At 39.4% G+C, this 13,538-nt stretch overlaps 1 protein-coding gene across 25 annotated transcripts in view; it reads left to right on the top strand.

Moving 5' to 3' along the window:
* Positions 1 to 13,538, top strand: part of ZBTB20 (zinc finger and BTB domain containing 20) — a 530,641-nt gene that overhangs the window by 417,664 nt on the left and 99,439 nt on the right. The window lies entirely within an intron of this gene.

The raw sequence follows: 13,538 nt of genomic DNA, 5'->3' as shown, positions 1-13,538 counted from the left end.
ATCTGCAGCCTTGGAGGTGATGACAGAAGAGAGAGGACAGAACAGAGCTGAAACCTAGATTTAGCCCCCTCAGTCTCAACTAGAAGGCATCTTCCAGTGGCTGTCACTGCATCCAGAAGTAGGAAGAAAGACGGTAGCTGTCTTTCGGGGACTCCGTGGAGCTGACCTGAGAGTAGCACATTCACAGTACAGGAGAAAAGAGAAAGAGGGGGAAAAAAAATTAAAAAAAGGGGAAAGAAAAGCTCTTTGAGCAGTAACACACTGGCTCTTTCTTCCTGCAGGCAATCCGCTCCAGCTCCTGGCGACGTGTCCTGCACTATCAGATATCATATGACTCTTTATTTGGCCTCCCGTTAGCAGTATGGGCCTGTTAGGAGGCTGTTTGTTTTCTTTTCCTTTCATTTCCTTCTCCTCAGTCCCCCCTATTTTATATTTGCCTGTGTGAGCATATCCCCTTTATAATCTCTCTTTTTGTGCTGAAGCTTTATAGAAAAGAAAAAAAAAAAAAAACTTAATCATTTCCCAGGACTGTTTTTAATCCTCTGCCAAAATTGAAGTTCATTGTCAAGTTGTAAAAATAAATAACACCTTTGGGTTTTATTTTTCTCTTTTACTTCTTCCTTTGCCCTGGCACTTCTCAGTGTGTCCGTATATACTCAAGCATGTCTTTCTGTCTCTCCTGCCTGAGTGGGTGAAGTTGGGATACACCTGTATCAGTCTAAGCAGAAGTTCAGAGCTGCCTGCAGCTGCTCCTGCTGTTTCTTGCCATTTGTTTCACTTTCATAAACTTTCCTCTGTTTATTTATTTATTTCATTTGGGCACCTTCTTCACACCGAGTTTGAAAAGCTGTCAGGCAGCGATTCCTGTGCTGGGCTTTTCTGCATTTAGGTGAGCAAACGGGGGAAGTTAAGGCTGTAAGAAAATGAAACATTGTGCTGAAGGAAGAGAGGATGAAGTGCGAGGTAGAAATTAGACGCTCTTTGTGTACGCCACCCATAAAAGTTTCCTGAACCAGAATGCTGGTGCCTACTAATAGGATGAGGGGAGCCAGACAGCAGCTAACAATCGGAGGTGTGTAGCCAAGTAGCCTTATGGCAGCATTTCTGATAGCCATTTCTGATACCGAATCACATTTTAGTTAAGGGAGATGAGATTTTTTTTTTTCCCTATTTGTGCTGTCTGTAGCACTACATTATTTAGATAAACACTGTTGCAAAACTTTTTTGCCTGAAAATGCTAAGTCACGTCAACAGAAACAGTGAATTGATACCAAACGAATTAAATTGTTGCGAGGAAAAAGTCCGTCTTTCCAAAAGAGAGGTAATGTTTTGTTTTGATACTTTGCTATGGGATATTTTAATTTCTCTTTGTAAACTAAGGATTTATTTTTAGAATTGTTAAGAATTTATTTGTAAAGGAAAAAGACGGGGGGTGGAATCCGTAAAACTTAAATGATAGATTTTGAAAGGGGGGAGATTTAGTTTTTTTAGGAAGAATTTAAAATGTTCGGGTTTTTGTTCATTTTTTGTTCAGTTTTATGCAACCTGAATCATAATATACTTTGTCAAGCAAACCAGAAAATGAGCTTTTTACACAACTTTGCTCCCTCTGTAATTACTGCTGTATTTTTATGGAACTTGGTGTTTTATTCATCCAAATTTGGTAAGATTAGCAAAGCCGAAATCCTGTTTGCACTGTGGAGACACAAAGGAGTTACTGATACTTTCTGTCAAAAGTAGATGACTTTGGCCAGTCAGTCCTTCCACCAACTTGTGCTGTTGAGCAGCTGGCTGCGTGCGGGCCGACCACCACGCTCCAGGGAAAGTATGGGCATATTTTGTACACGCAATTTATATACATTTCGTGCTGATATTCATTAGCACAGCTGAAGAGCTCTGAGTTTTAGCATTTCTTCTGTGGTGTATACTTAGGCCAGTGTACAAGAGCAATCTTGTAAGTGAGGCAAATACAGACCAGAGGTTTTTCTGTTAATAATCCAGAAACAACTGCATTTCAGCCTTACTGTAGGTGTGTTGAACCGAATTGAGGTCTCCCTGCTAGTTGGTGGTATTTCTTATTTCTCATCTAACTTCCCACTGAAGTCAGTGCAGGTTTTCTTGAGGAAAAGTTGATGAAAAACAGAGCTAGAGCATCAGGATTTAGGGTGGTCCCCTTGAATCAGTGTTGGAAACCAGACACCCCAGAGTGTGCACAGCCTAGCATCCCTCTGGAGCCTGTAGGGCACGCTTGTTCTAGTGGAGTTGCTAGAGCTGAGCTGAGCTGACTCCAGCAGTCTGAAACTTTATTTGCATGTGCCTCGAGTTCCTTCAGAAAAGTACCAATATCTCTGCTTCACTGTCAACAGCACACTCTTTCTTTTTGTTTAGTTTTTGCCGGTCATTTCAAGGAGGATTAAGAGGCTCTTTCACCAGAGACAACATTTTGAGGCTTATTTCCTTTTCTCTCTTCCTCTAGCAACTTAAAACCAACTTTAATGTTTCATGCTTGGGCACATTCATGGTACTGAGAAAGGAATTACAAACTTTGTTGGAAGAAATCTGGTTTTGGAATAAGTGTTAAGAATGTTTAAAAATTGCTGTGCATGCACAGTACGTGATGTTCCCTGTTACTCTACACGTGCTCCAATACTCTGAGCAGTCCTAGCTGTGGGTATTTATTTGTGAGCTCATTCTGGGAGTTGCCCGTGAATTTAGTTGACAGTCAGTAAACAGCCCCATGATAAGGCTGAAGCGTGAGAGCTGTGTAAGTGGGAGGTAGAAGACTTCTTTCAAGTTTTTGGCCGTTTCAGTGTATTGTTGCTCAGCATCTTTATTTATAGAAAAAAAAAAGTTATCCTCAAACTTGTTGCCTTCATCTCTGCAGAGCAGATTATTCTATTTCAAAGATATTACAAGCTCAGGTAATGATAAAATACATACTTATCTACCTTGTGAAATAAATATAGCTAAAAGGTGCGGAAAAGTGAAAGCCAAATGCTGCAACTAATGCTTGAGTGTGTGACTTGGGCTGGGCAGAGGCTTGCTGCTGCTGAAGTTTTGTTAGCATAACTTGGACTTGGTGGAATTGCACCAAAGTTGTATTTTGACTTGGCTTAACTTCACTGCTTTCATCTGACTTTTTTTCTAAGCCAGCCCAATCCAGATCTGCTCAGTGCTCAGGAGGGTGATAGCCAAGGGACAAAACAGCTTGTCTAACACATGTCTCTTTAGTGTACCAGTGTGTGGCTTGTGAGGCCTCAGAGTGGATCACCACTGTCAAGAGAAATGTGTTTTCCTACAGTGTAATAAGTTGTCCTGCTGCTTTCAGATGTCAGAGATCCCTGGTTCAGCACTTGGTGAAAAGGTCTGCTTTCAGAAGAGGCTTCCCTTCCATTTAACTTTTCATTAGAGCATGCAACTCATGTAAATGTGATGTGGCCAGTAGAAGCAACAAATTCTGTTTTATTTTTGCCAGGATGTATGTATTTTTTCTTTGTCTGTATTAATATTATGGTGAGATGGTATTTCAACCTGAACACCAATTTCAGTGGCTTACCGCTAAAAAATGAGCTGAGTTGAAATGTCAAGTAGTCGTTCCAAGCTCAGAGGTGAAGCTTATATTGTTTTGGAAAATATGAGGAAAGTCATGGTTACTTTTTTCTTTTTTTTTTCTTTTTTTTTATTTTTTAATGTGTTGGGCAGTCACACTAAGACAGGAGCATTTTCTGATTAACTAATTACTGAAACCCATTAATTTTTCCATTCTCATTCTATTTTTAATTTTTCTTATTTCTTCAATACAAAATGAAAATTATAAAGAGCTAATTTCCTTAAACTAATTAGATATACAATTTTAATCTCACAAAACCCAGGAAATTCCAAGCGATGTTTTTTTGTGACTCTGCCATGTTGCACATGCCTCTCTCCTCTTTGAAACCCTTGTATTGGCCTTCAAAAAATCCTGGGAAAACACTCAACACTTGCCTGAGCCAGCCTTGTCGGTCCAAACTCTCCTGAACTTCTGGCACTGTTAGGCATACAGATCCAGGTTTTGTGATTTGAGCTCATCACTTTTGAAAATAACAACATGGAATTTCCAGACATTTCCTTTTATGAACTTAAGGGTTTTTTAAAAAAATAATTAGTATTTAGAGTGATTCTATTTCCACTGAAGCCAGCACAAGCAGAATCCACATCCTCTGGTTAAAATTTCTCATGGCACTTTCCAAAACTTGATTTTTGCTCAGATGGCTTTTTCAGTTTTGACCATCTGGAGAGCAGTTGTACATAGAATATTTTTTAGGCAGTCCTCTGAATAGGAGACCTAAAACTCTTTGACCTGTTAATCTCTACTACATATCCCATAAAGCCAGTGTGAGAAATAATTTTTGTTCTATCCTTCCAGAGAAAAGAATTTAGTGATGATTTTTTTGGCTGGAGAATCAGGAAATACCAGTGAAAACTCTTTGTAGGAAGACGCGGGAGTCTTCTTCAGTGAGATCAACTGTTCTTTATATATAGATATATAGATATATAGATATATATAGTGCCTGTTTTTTTTTTGCTTGTTGAAATATATCCCCACAATCTTGAGAAGCCACAGAAAATTATCAGTGCCACAGTAACCTTATACAGATGGAGAATGCTAAACAGAGCTGATCTGAGGCAGCCTTCCCCACTAATGAGACAAGCCAGCAAGTTGGTTTCAGGCTTTAGTTTACGGCATTGCCTGCACATTGCTGAAGCACCAGGGTGTACCCTACAAGGAATCTTCCTCTCTGTAATCATTTTTAACATCCTGGTCCAATTCTTTAACTTCTATTTTCATGAAATTCTCACCAAAGTCATGAGGAAATCTCTGTCTGGCAAGCATGGAAAGAAATGGAGCCTCTCTGAGTGGTCTCTACTACTTATATAGTTAAAAATTCAATCCATACCTCAAAAAAAAAAAAAAAAAAGTTGATATATATTAGAAAGCAAAGGGGAACATTGATTTGCAGCCTATTCATTTTGTATTATGCTCATGTCAGACAGCATAAGACTGTTCCGGTGCTTGCTTTGGAGGACTTGTCTGAAACTCTGTAGAGCTGCACAAAGCAAAGTCAGTGAGTGAGAAGCAATCTTATTTCTGATCAAAATGAAGTAATGTGCCAACTAATGATGACAGAAACCTGGAGAACTGTAGGTGCTCCCTTTTATCAGAGATATAAAAATAGAGATTTAGACCGCTGTTAAAGATTGCATAATGCCCTGGCTAAATTTCAATGAAGGTAATTGTATTTGGCCTCCTTGAATTCCCTCTGAAGTGTCAGTTGTGTGAGGCAATATTCACTTTCTGGCCTGATCCACACCATAAGGGTATAGAGCATAGTTAAGCAGCTGCCACCTCCCACTCCACGGATGGCTTTATTAGCTCAGTGTTGAGCAAAGTAACCACTTTGCAATTTGATCAATGACTGAATAATGACAACAGCCAACACCTCTCTTCTATACCTTCATTTGTCTCAAAATGCTTATTATAAAATCTAACAAATTGGACCTCATTCCCTCAGTGCTGTGGTGATATTTGTAAGAACTATCTTTATTTTGCAGAGGAGGAAAACTGAGGCACAGAAATGTTTGAGTGACTTTTCTAAATGTACACAGCAAATCAGTGGCAGAGCCAGGAGAATAACTTGGGAATGCTGCTTCGCAGTCCCATGCTCTAAGCACTAAGAAACACTACCCCTCTGAATGTAAGTTATTGTTATTAAGATGTGGTTTATCTTTCATGTAAGTCGCCATCTGTTATATTGCCTACTTGCTATTAGTTACGAAAGCTATTCAAATTTTAAACTGTTTTGCATTCTCACAGCTACTTAAGCCCACAGTAGACTTTTGACAACAGTAACAGTGCTTCTCATGTGAAAGAACTGGACAAATATTAACTCATGTTTTTTCAGTAAATTTTTGTGATGCCATAAACCCACAGTTTAGACTGAATTTAAACAGACCTTGAAAAATCCATGTATTCAATGCTGATTGGTTCCATATCTGTCAGTTGTACTTAGTTAAGACATGACTGTATATTCTCATAGATATGATTAAGAACATAAATATCCAAATGGTAATTTAATGTAAATTGAGTCATTGATAACTTCATGTGTCTTGGGTCTAACAGCTCTGTGGCTGTTACGGTCCTTTGAACATGTAGTAGGAAAAACGTATTAATCTTGAGCTCTTAGTGATGCTTCTGGGGACCTCAGTGAGCCAAGGAGAACTAGGTCAGTCTTCTTGGAGGCAGTCTGGAAAAGCCCTGAGCAGAAGCTGGGGCAGGGACTGGAGCTGTAAAATGAGGAAAGGCTCTTGAAAAGTAAAAGTTGTTCTGTTTTTCTCTCAGTGTACAGATGAGTGCTAGGGAAATACATCCATTTAGATCCTCACAGTCACCGTTTTTAAAGGAGCTATGAAGCCCAGGCTTGGGAAGGGGTAACCCTGCAAACAAGGAGAAATAGCATTGTAGTTGAAGAGAGAAGGAATTGTCTCAAACTATCCAATATCTGCTAGCAGGTGGAATAACAGAGGCAACGTCAAACAAAGTCCAAGACAGATTGGACACTGTTGCCTTTTCATCTCTGAAGATGGTCAAGCAGCAAGGGCACTGCTGATAGTCCTAACTAGTTTCCTTTATGTGAAAAAGCCTACTGAATTTCTGAAAGCACTTTGCTTCTGCTGAACTAGAACATATGTTTCAGAAAGATAATCTTTAAGTCTTTAAGTAATTGAGATATGTAGTCATAAGGAATGACCACATATTTTACACAATTATTCTGAAGATTTTGAAATCTAGTTCACTTCTTTTGAGTCTGAATTTGACTTAACTTCAGCTATGCCTTTGTCTGGTGTATTAAGGAGCCCTCTACTGTCAGAAATCTTCTCCCCGTGCTTGGTATTAATAAACTTTGCTGGTCTGGCTGATGGATGGTGATTTTTTGACACCCAGAATACGGTTTGAGTGGATGGGGAGGTGAGTAGTGGAATTTGAAGTAAGAGGTGAGGAATTACTGGTTGCAGAAGTGGGTGAATAGAGAAGAGAAACAATATGCAGAGAGAGCAGGTTTCTTTTTCTTCCTGAGTATTTAAGGCATAAATAAAAGAAATATGTGAGTAAAGGCAAAGATCCAGTTATAAAGAGGGAAAGAGATGGGAATATAAGTGAAAAGGTCTTGAGAACAGACACAGAGAGTAGCGTAAAAAGAGAAGCATCGTAAAGCTATTGAAGACAGGAGAAAGAAACAAATGTAGTCTGCAGGATCAATAAGGTCAGACCAAATGGGGAAATATCAGAGCATGTTAAGAATGTAACAAAAAGTAGCAGTAATTCACCATGGGTACTTTGGACTAGGGCTTCTCAAGCAGCGGGTACTTTCCCATCTCACAGGAGGCCAGCGGGCTTAGCTCATTATGGCTTTGAAAATGCACTGCTTAATCTGAAGGTTAGTGAGAGGCTGGTACAGTTTTGAAAGGTCTGAACACATTCAAACTTAGTGAAAAAGACTGGCCAAATTTTCTGCCCAAGGCCTCTCTGTCCTCAGGATTAAAACTCCAATGTTCAGGGCATAACGAAAGGGAGGCCTAATTAGAGAGAGAAAGGTCTTCTGACACACATAGCTTTTCTTTTCTTTTTTTTTTTTTTTTTTCCCCTGACAGCAAAGGAACAAAGAATAGGGTAAAACTTTATTAGGGTAAGTGTATTGTTAGTTTTCTCAAATTGTTTCCCTTCTAGCCCTCTCCAGAGCAACACCTCTCTTTGCCCTGGTGGCTGGGACATCACAATATGGGCATGTTCCTCATATGCTGCCCACTCATTGGTGCAGCCTGGAACAGGTCACTTAACCCCCTGGCTTCAAATTACTACAAACAACTCTAAAACCAGCCAATGGTTTCCTATCTCAGGAGCAGCTGAGAAGATGGTGTCAACATGGCCTGTGAGATGTTAGGAAATCATGAGGCACATTTGGCAAGGTTGCCTTTATCTTTGGATTTCATGGAGTTCAGTATGAAGAATTCTTGTGTCTTCACTTCAAATATTCTGTCATTCCTCTCCTGTCTTCCTTTACCTGTGAAATAGCTCTGGTAATGCTCATCACTGATGCTACAAGATAAATGAGTATCAGTGTAATGAGTTTTTTGTGCTTTGAAGGTATTAGTGTTCTCCTCTTAAAACCTGATAAAATACTCCGCCCAAGGTAAAAGTCTGGTTGGTTTTTATTAAGAAAGAAAAAATATTTTTCTGAAGGACATTGATTTGCTTTTTGAAAGGCATGAGTAGTCCTAATCTGGGAAAATAGAGTGAGAAAAGTGATAATTTCTAAGTTGCCGTTGTAGGCCAAGCACTGAAATGGGGCCAGTCTGGATCATTCATACTAGCTTTTAAGAAGATAAGATACTTTTAAGAAGATGAAAAGAAAAAAAAGCCATCCCTTCAGACTGGTTTTGTATGGCTGACTTGTCTCCAATGTGAATGAAGTGTGTGGAAGTTAACGCCATGACACTCACCACTTACTAGAAACACATATCTGGGTGTTCTCATTGATTGATGGATTACCGAGTGTCATATTCTAAAATCTTTCAAACAAGGCTATCCTGTTGCACTTGTGCAAGCAAAGAAAAAATTATTCAGAAGCAGAAAGAGGTAAAAACTACTGGAAACATGAAAGTCCTTTCTAAAGCCATTTCTCCCTGTCACTGGTATGAGAAGAATTTTCATTCTCTTTAAGGCTATTTAAAATATACTTTGGGGCTAAAATAGCAGAGAAGACAATCCAATGCATTCTCAGCCCTGAAACCACAATCGGTTACAGATCCTTGTTGCCACATCGCATCCAGTGAGATAGCTTACTGGAAGACCTGGTCAAAAAAAACTCAATATTGATTGGGGGGAAAAAAAAGAAAAGTAAAAGAAATTAAATTGTTCTCTTTCCCCTTCCTCTCATTCTTTTTTCAAGGCAGAAAAGCAAAACACTGTTTTTTATTGTTTAATTTAAATGAATTCCAATTTTTCAGTGATTTTAATTTCTGTGAATTTTCATTCTCGTTTTTCACAATAGATGAAATACCAGAAAACTGTGCAAGCAGTTAAAATTTTCATTAATTTTTTTTTCATTTTTAATTCAGTATGAAAGGTTATTCTCTCACTTTCTGCTGCCATCCTGTCTCTCTTTTCCATATTCCTACAGACTCATGGATGACTCTGAATGGCATTTAGCTGTTTCACTCATTAAGACAGAGCAAGTAGTGGTTCCATAAGTTTATTGATTTAAGGTGAGATGGTAGGGACCACTCTGGATTCTGTAAATGACACAGCTTCTTGAAGATATTCTTTACAAAGCAAGTAAGGAATATGATAGTATCACTTCTAATCAAGATGAATATCATTGCAGACAGCAGTAGATGTCACAAGCTGTATGGGTACATCAGGGATCTGACATGTGAACACTTATGTTCATACTATTTCTGTCACTTACCCAATGTACAAGTTCCGACTTATCTATTTTGGCTTGTTTTCCACGTGAGGATGACATGGCACAGGCAATAAACCTAAATTTCTTTAGTTTGTTTGACAGATTATTTGAGGAGTTATCTGTGTGTATGGCACTCATATTTGGGGTTGTTACTATTGGAAGGCTAACACCACTGATTTGGTCTGTGCTAACATTTATCTCCACGTTGAAGGCATGATTTTTTTTTTTCAAAACATCAAATAATGGTGAAATTAGGATGCTCTGTAATGATGTAGATGTTGATACGACATTGCAGTCCACCTGTAGCATCTTCCATATTAAGCTGAATGAAATGTCAGGAGTATTAAGGAGGAGAACCTAAGTGGGCGTTATTGACCAGATGGATGCAGCTGCTCTGTTACATTCCCACCATTTTGCATTTGAGCTGTTTATTTTCACTCTCTGGCTGTCAGTCATCACACAAATTAGAACTGAAAGACTTTTTTCCTGCTGTAGAATCCATAGTCACGGGTCCACCAACGTCCAGGAGTGACTGTGCTGTTTAGTTCAGTCTTCTTTATCTTCTGGCCTTTCCAGGTAGGGTTCTGCAGATTAGCATCACAGTTTACTTCCAAGAAATGCCAGACAAAAGAGAGGCAGAAATTTGTCCCATTAGGATCAGAGGAAACCTTGAGTGATTTGACCCAGTCAACAACTGTCAGGAAGCATTGCCACTTGAGAAAAGTAAATGCCTCATTATTGTTGCTAGACAGATGCACCTCCATAAAACACCTGGAAGTGGTCCACAGACCACAGACAGAACGTCACTGAGGTTGATTTTTTTTTTTTAATGGGGAGAGAGAGCAGATCTCATATTTTTAGACATAAATTGATCATCAGCTAGGGTGAGGAAGTAATCTATTGCAGTTGAGCCTCATGCAGAAACCAGGCATGTTATAAGGTGATGTTCCTTTCATCTGATGTTGACCACTGTAGGGGGAAGGACATCAGACTGCCTGAACCATCATTTTGAAGAGAGAGCTCACAGAAGATATGTTACTTGTGGCGAGGCTGAAAGTGAATGAGGTAACCACAGAGTAAGCTGCTAATGATGTGGATTGTGGGAAGCACTACTGATAGGAGGCAGACAGTTGGATTGATTAGAGCAGCCCCAGGGACTAGTTCTTTTTCTTTCACCGTCCTGGGGTGAGGTTAAACCTGCTACTGGTAGTAATGAAGAATAGCTAATACAGAGCAAACTCTGCCAAAGTAACAGCATTGGCATCAGGAGCAGAAAGTTTTGCAGATTTCTCTGTGTGTGCACTTGCTACTGGTGTTCCTGGTGGGTGGCTGAATCATCCTGATGGCATTCAACAGGAACCAGCTGCTGAGAATATTAAAATGCAAGCATTTATTCCTCTAGAGAGACAGTAGCATCTGCAAAGTTTTCCTGTCTTGATGGTACAGATAATCCCATGGAGTATTCTCTAGTAGTTTTTAACTCTCAATTCATTTATACATGTTTTTAAAGCTGTAAGTGCTTTGTGTCTGCACAGAAAAAGCCTAGTCTTAGAGCTGAGGCCACAACTGTCCTGAGCATATATCTCTGCTCAGGCTGAGGTACCTTACATGGGGAAAAAGAAGTCAGGCTTTGCCTCCTTCTCCCGCTCCCACCTTTTTTCTTCACCCTACTCTTCTCAGGAAGAACTGCTTTGAAGACTGGTGTGCCACAGAGAGGGAGTCCTTGGCCAAGCCATGATTTTGTAACTTCCCTATCAGGGTAAGCTCTGTCTTGAAATTTATAGTGGCAACAATTGTAAGAAGTGGTAAAAACTGCAAGAAAGTGATTTAATGGTCTGATAGAGTAGGATGTTGAACATAGCCATTATTGTTCATATTTTTTTTCCCAAAGAGGAACATGTCCCTTCAGAAGCCTGTAAGCAACACTCCCCAGCCTTATACTACTTAGAGTCTAGGGGATACCTCTGGAAAGGAAACCAGGCCCTGACAACTTTAACAACCCATCAAAAATGGGGGACACTCAGCACCCATCAGAAACTGGCTCTTAGAGCAACATGGTTGTAAACAACAAACATCATAACCAACACAGCTGAGAGAAGAGAAAAGGCAGATAGTAGCAACAGTGGGGAAAAAGATGGTAATTTCTTCTTTTAAGTCTTTGCTTAGCTCTGCATATCTCTTCTGCTTTCCCTAGAATATATTCTTATGCAAATAGTGTGTGATTTCACATACTAAAGGTATTTACAGGAAGGAAAAGGCAAAGATTCTGTCCATGGCATATGATGTGAGTAAAGGTGCAGGATTGTTTTATGGAGAAAGAGAAACCAAGTTCTTTTGCAGTGTGGCTGCAATGTTAGCACAGAGAGAAGAAATGAGTTGTAGATAGCCAGAGCTGTGTAGCAATATAAAGGGTGCAGTTTATGATTTTATTTTAAAAGTAGCATAACTTGGTGCACTCATCACAGTAGCATTTTATTAAGGTATTTTATCCATATCTAAATAGCCTTGTGTAAAATGCCTGCCTAATACCTTAAGGCTGTGAATAGTTCAGCTCCATTTTTCTAAGCTGGAATATTAGTACATGGTGTTAAAAGAACAAACTCGCCCAAGGCAGCAAACCTCCATTCTTTCTTCCACCTTTTGTCATTTCCAGTCATCCTCAGAGCCTGTCAGGGTGCGTCAAGAAGTCAAGGTTTTGACAGGATCTTACAGGCACAAGAGGGACCACAAACACCACTCTACAAAGTTTATTGATAGCCTCTCTCATGATATGACAGGCCAAGGAAAGCTGTTGCAAGAGAGGTGACAGCAACAGCAGCACTTTATAGCCCTTCCTGATTTCAGCTTCTCCTTGGAAAGAGCTGTTGAAACCTCTTAGCGGTGTTAGACATATAGTTTAATCTCAGTAAGACATCACAGTGATGATGCATACATCAAAGACTGTTGTGCTTTCCCCTTTTTATGTGAGTTATGTTTGCTCATTTGTTTAAAAAAAATAGCATAATGATTTCAACTTTAAGAGGCTTAAGCCCAAAGCTTTGGAAAGTCTTAACAAAGAATGATTTAATGAACTGGCTATTGTGTTTATTGTTGTGCTCAGCTACTTAAGTATGTCATAGGCTCTGCAATACAAACAATTAATGGTCAAGCTTCTGAGCTCGAGTGCTATGGTCTTCTGCCTTCAGAAAAGGAGAAGTAGCATTTGAGGTCTGTTCCCACTTAAGAAGTAGTGCAATAAAAATCCAGTGGATTTAGACTAAATGCTCTGGGGGTGGATTTGTTGTTTGCTTGTTGGTACAACACAATAAAGTAGAACTTAATCCTGAATAAGAGCAGCACTGGAAAATTTCAGGGAAATACTGAATAATACTGAATAATCTTCCTCTAAGGACACATCTCTCTCTTAAAACAGTCATAGAGAAGAAAAGACTCCTGAGTTTTGTCTTGATAAGGGGTGTGAGTGAGCTTTGCTCCAGTATGCCCACCAAATTTAGGAATGGGTTGATCCACGTTGCATACCCTGCTGTTAGGCCACAGGGCATCATATGGCTCTTAATGCAGTTCAGCTCATAGTATGAGATGGTACCCATCCTGAAAGCCACACAGCATGTATCCCAACATATCCTGGGGACTTAAGTTCTCTAGTGCAATACAGGTTATGAATAATCTTTAAAAATTATCAAATCGCTTTTTTTGCTGAAAATACTTTTGCTGAAAATAATTAAGTTTTATGATTTCTGTCATGTCAGCTAACTTCTGCTCCAAGTAAAGGCAGAGGAAGCATCACTTCTATGCTTCTGTATTTTGTCATGGGTATTTCACGTCTTCTGTTTCCACTGCTTATCTGCACTTTGTATTTACTACTGCAAAATGATAATGAGGAGGTGAGGGTTAAAGAAAAGTAATGAATTTTTAGAGCTGTTTATTGTCCTCAAACAGCATGATCCTCTAGGGCAATACCCTCCCACCTAGTCTAAGCAGCCAGCAAAGAGACATTTGGACACAAATTCAACCACTAAGAATGAAGTCAGAGCT

Source organism: Pseudopipra pipra, chromosome 2 (genome assembly GCF_036250125.1).
Source record: "Pseudopipra pipra isolate bDixPip1 chromosome 2, bDixPip1.hap1, whole genome shotgun sequence".
Taxonomy (NCBI): Eukaryota; Metazoa; Chordata; class Aves; order Passeriformes; family Pipridae; genus Pseudopipra; species Pseudopipra pipra.
The sequence above is the reverse complement of the archived record's forward strand: the minus strand, read 5'-3'. Positions and strand labels throughout refer to the sequence as shown.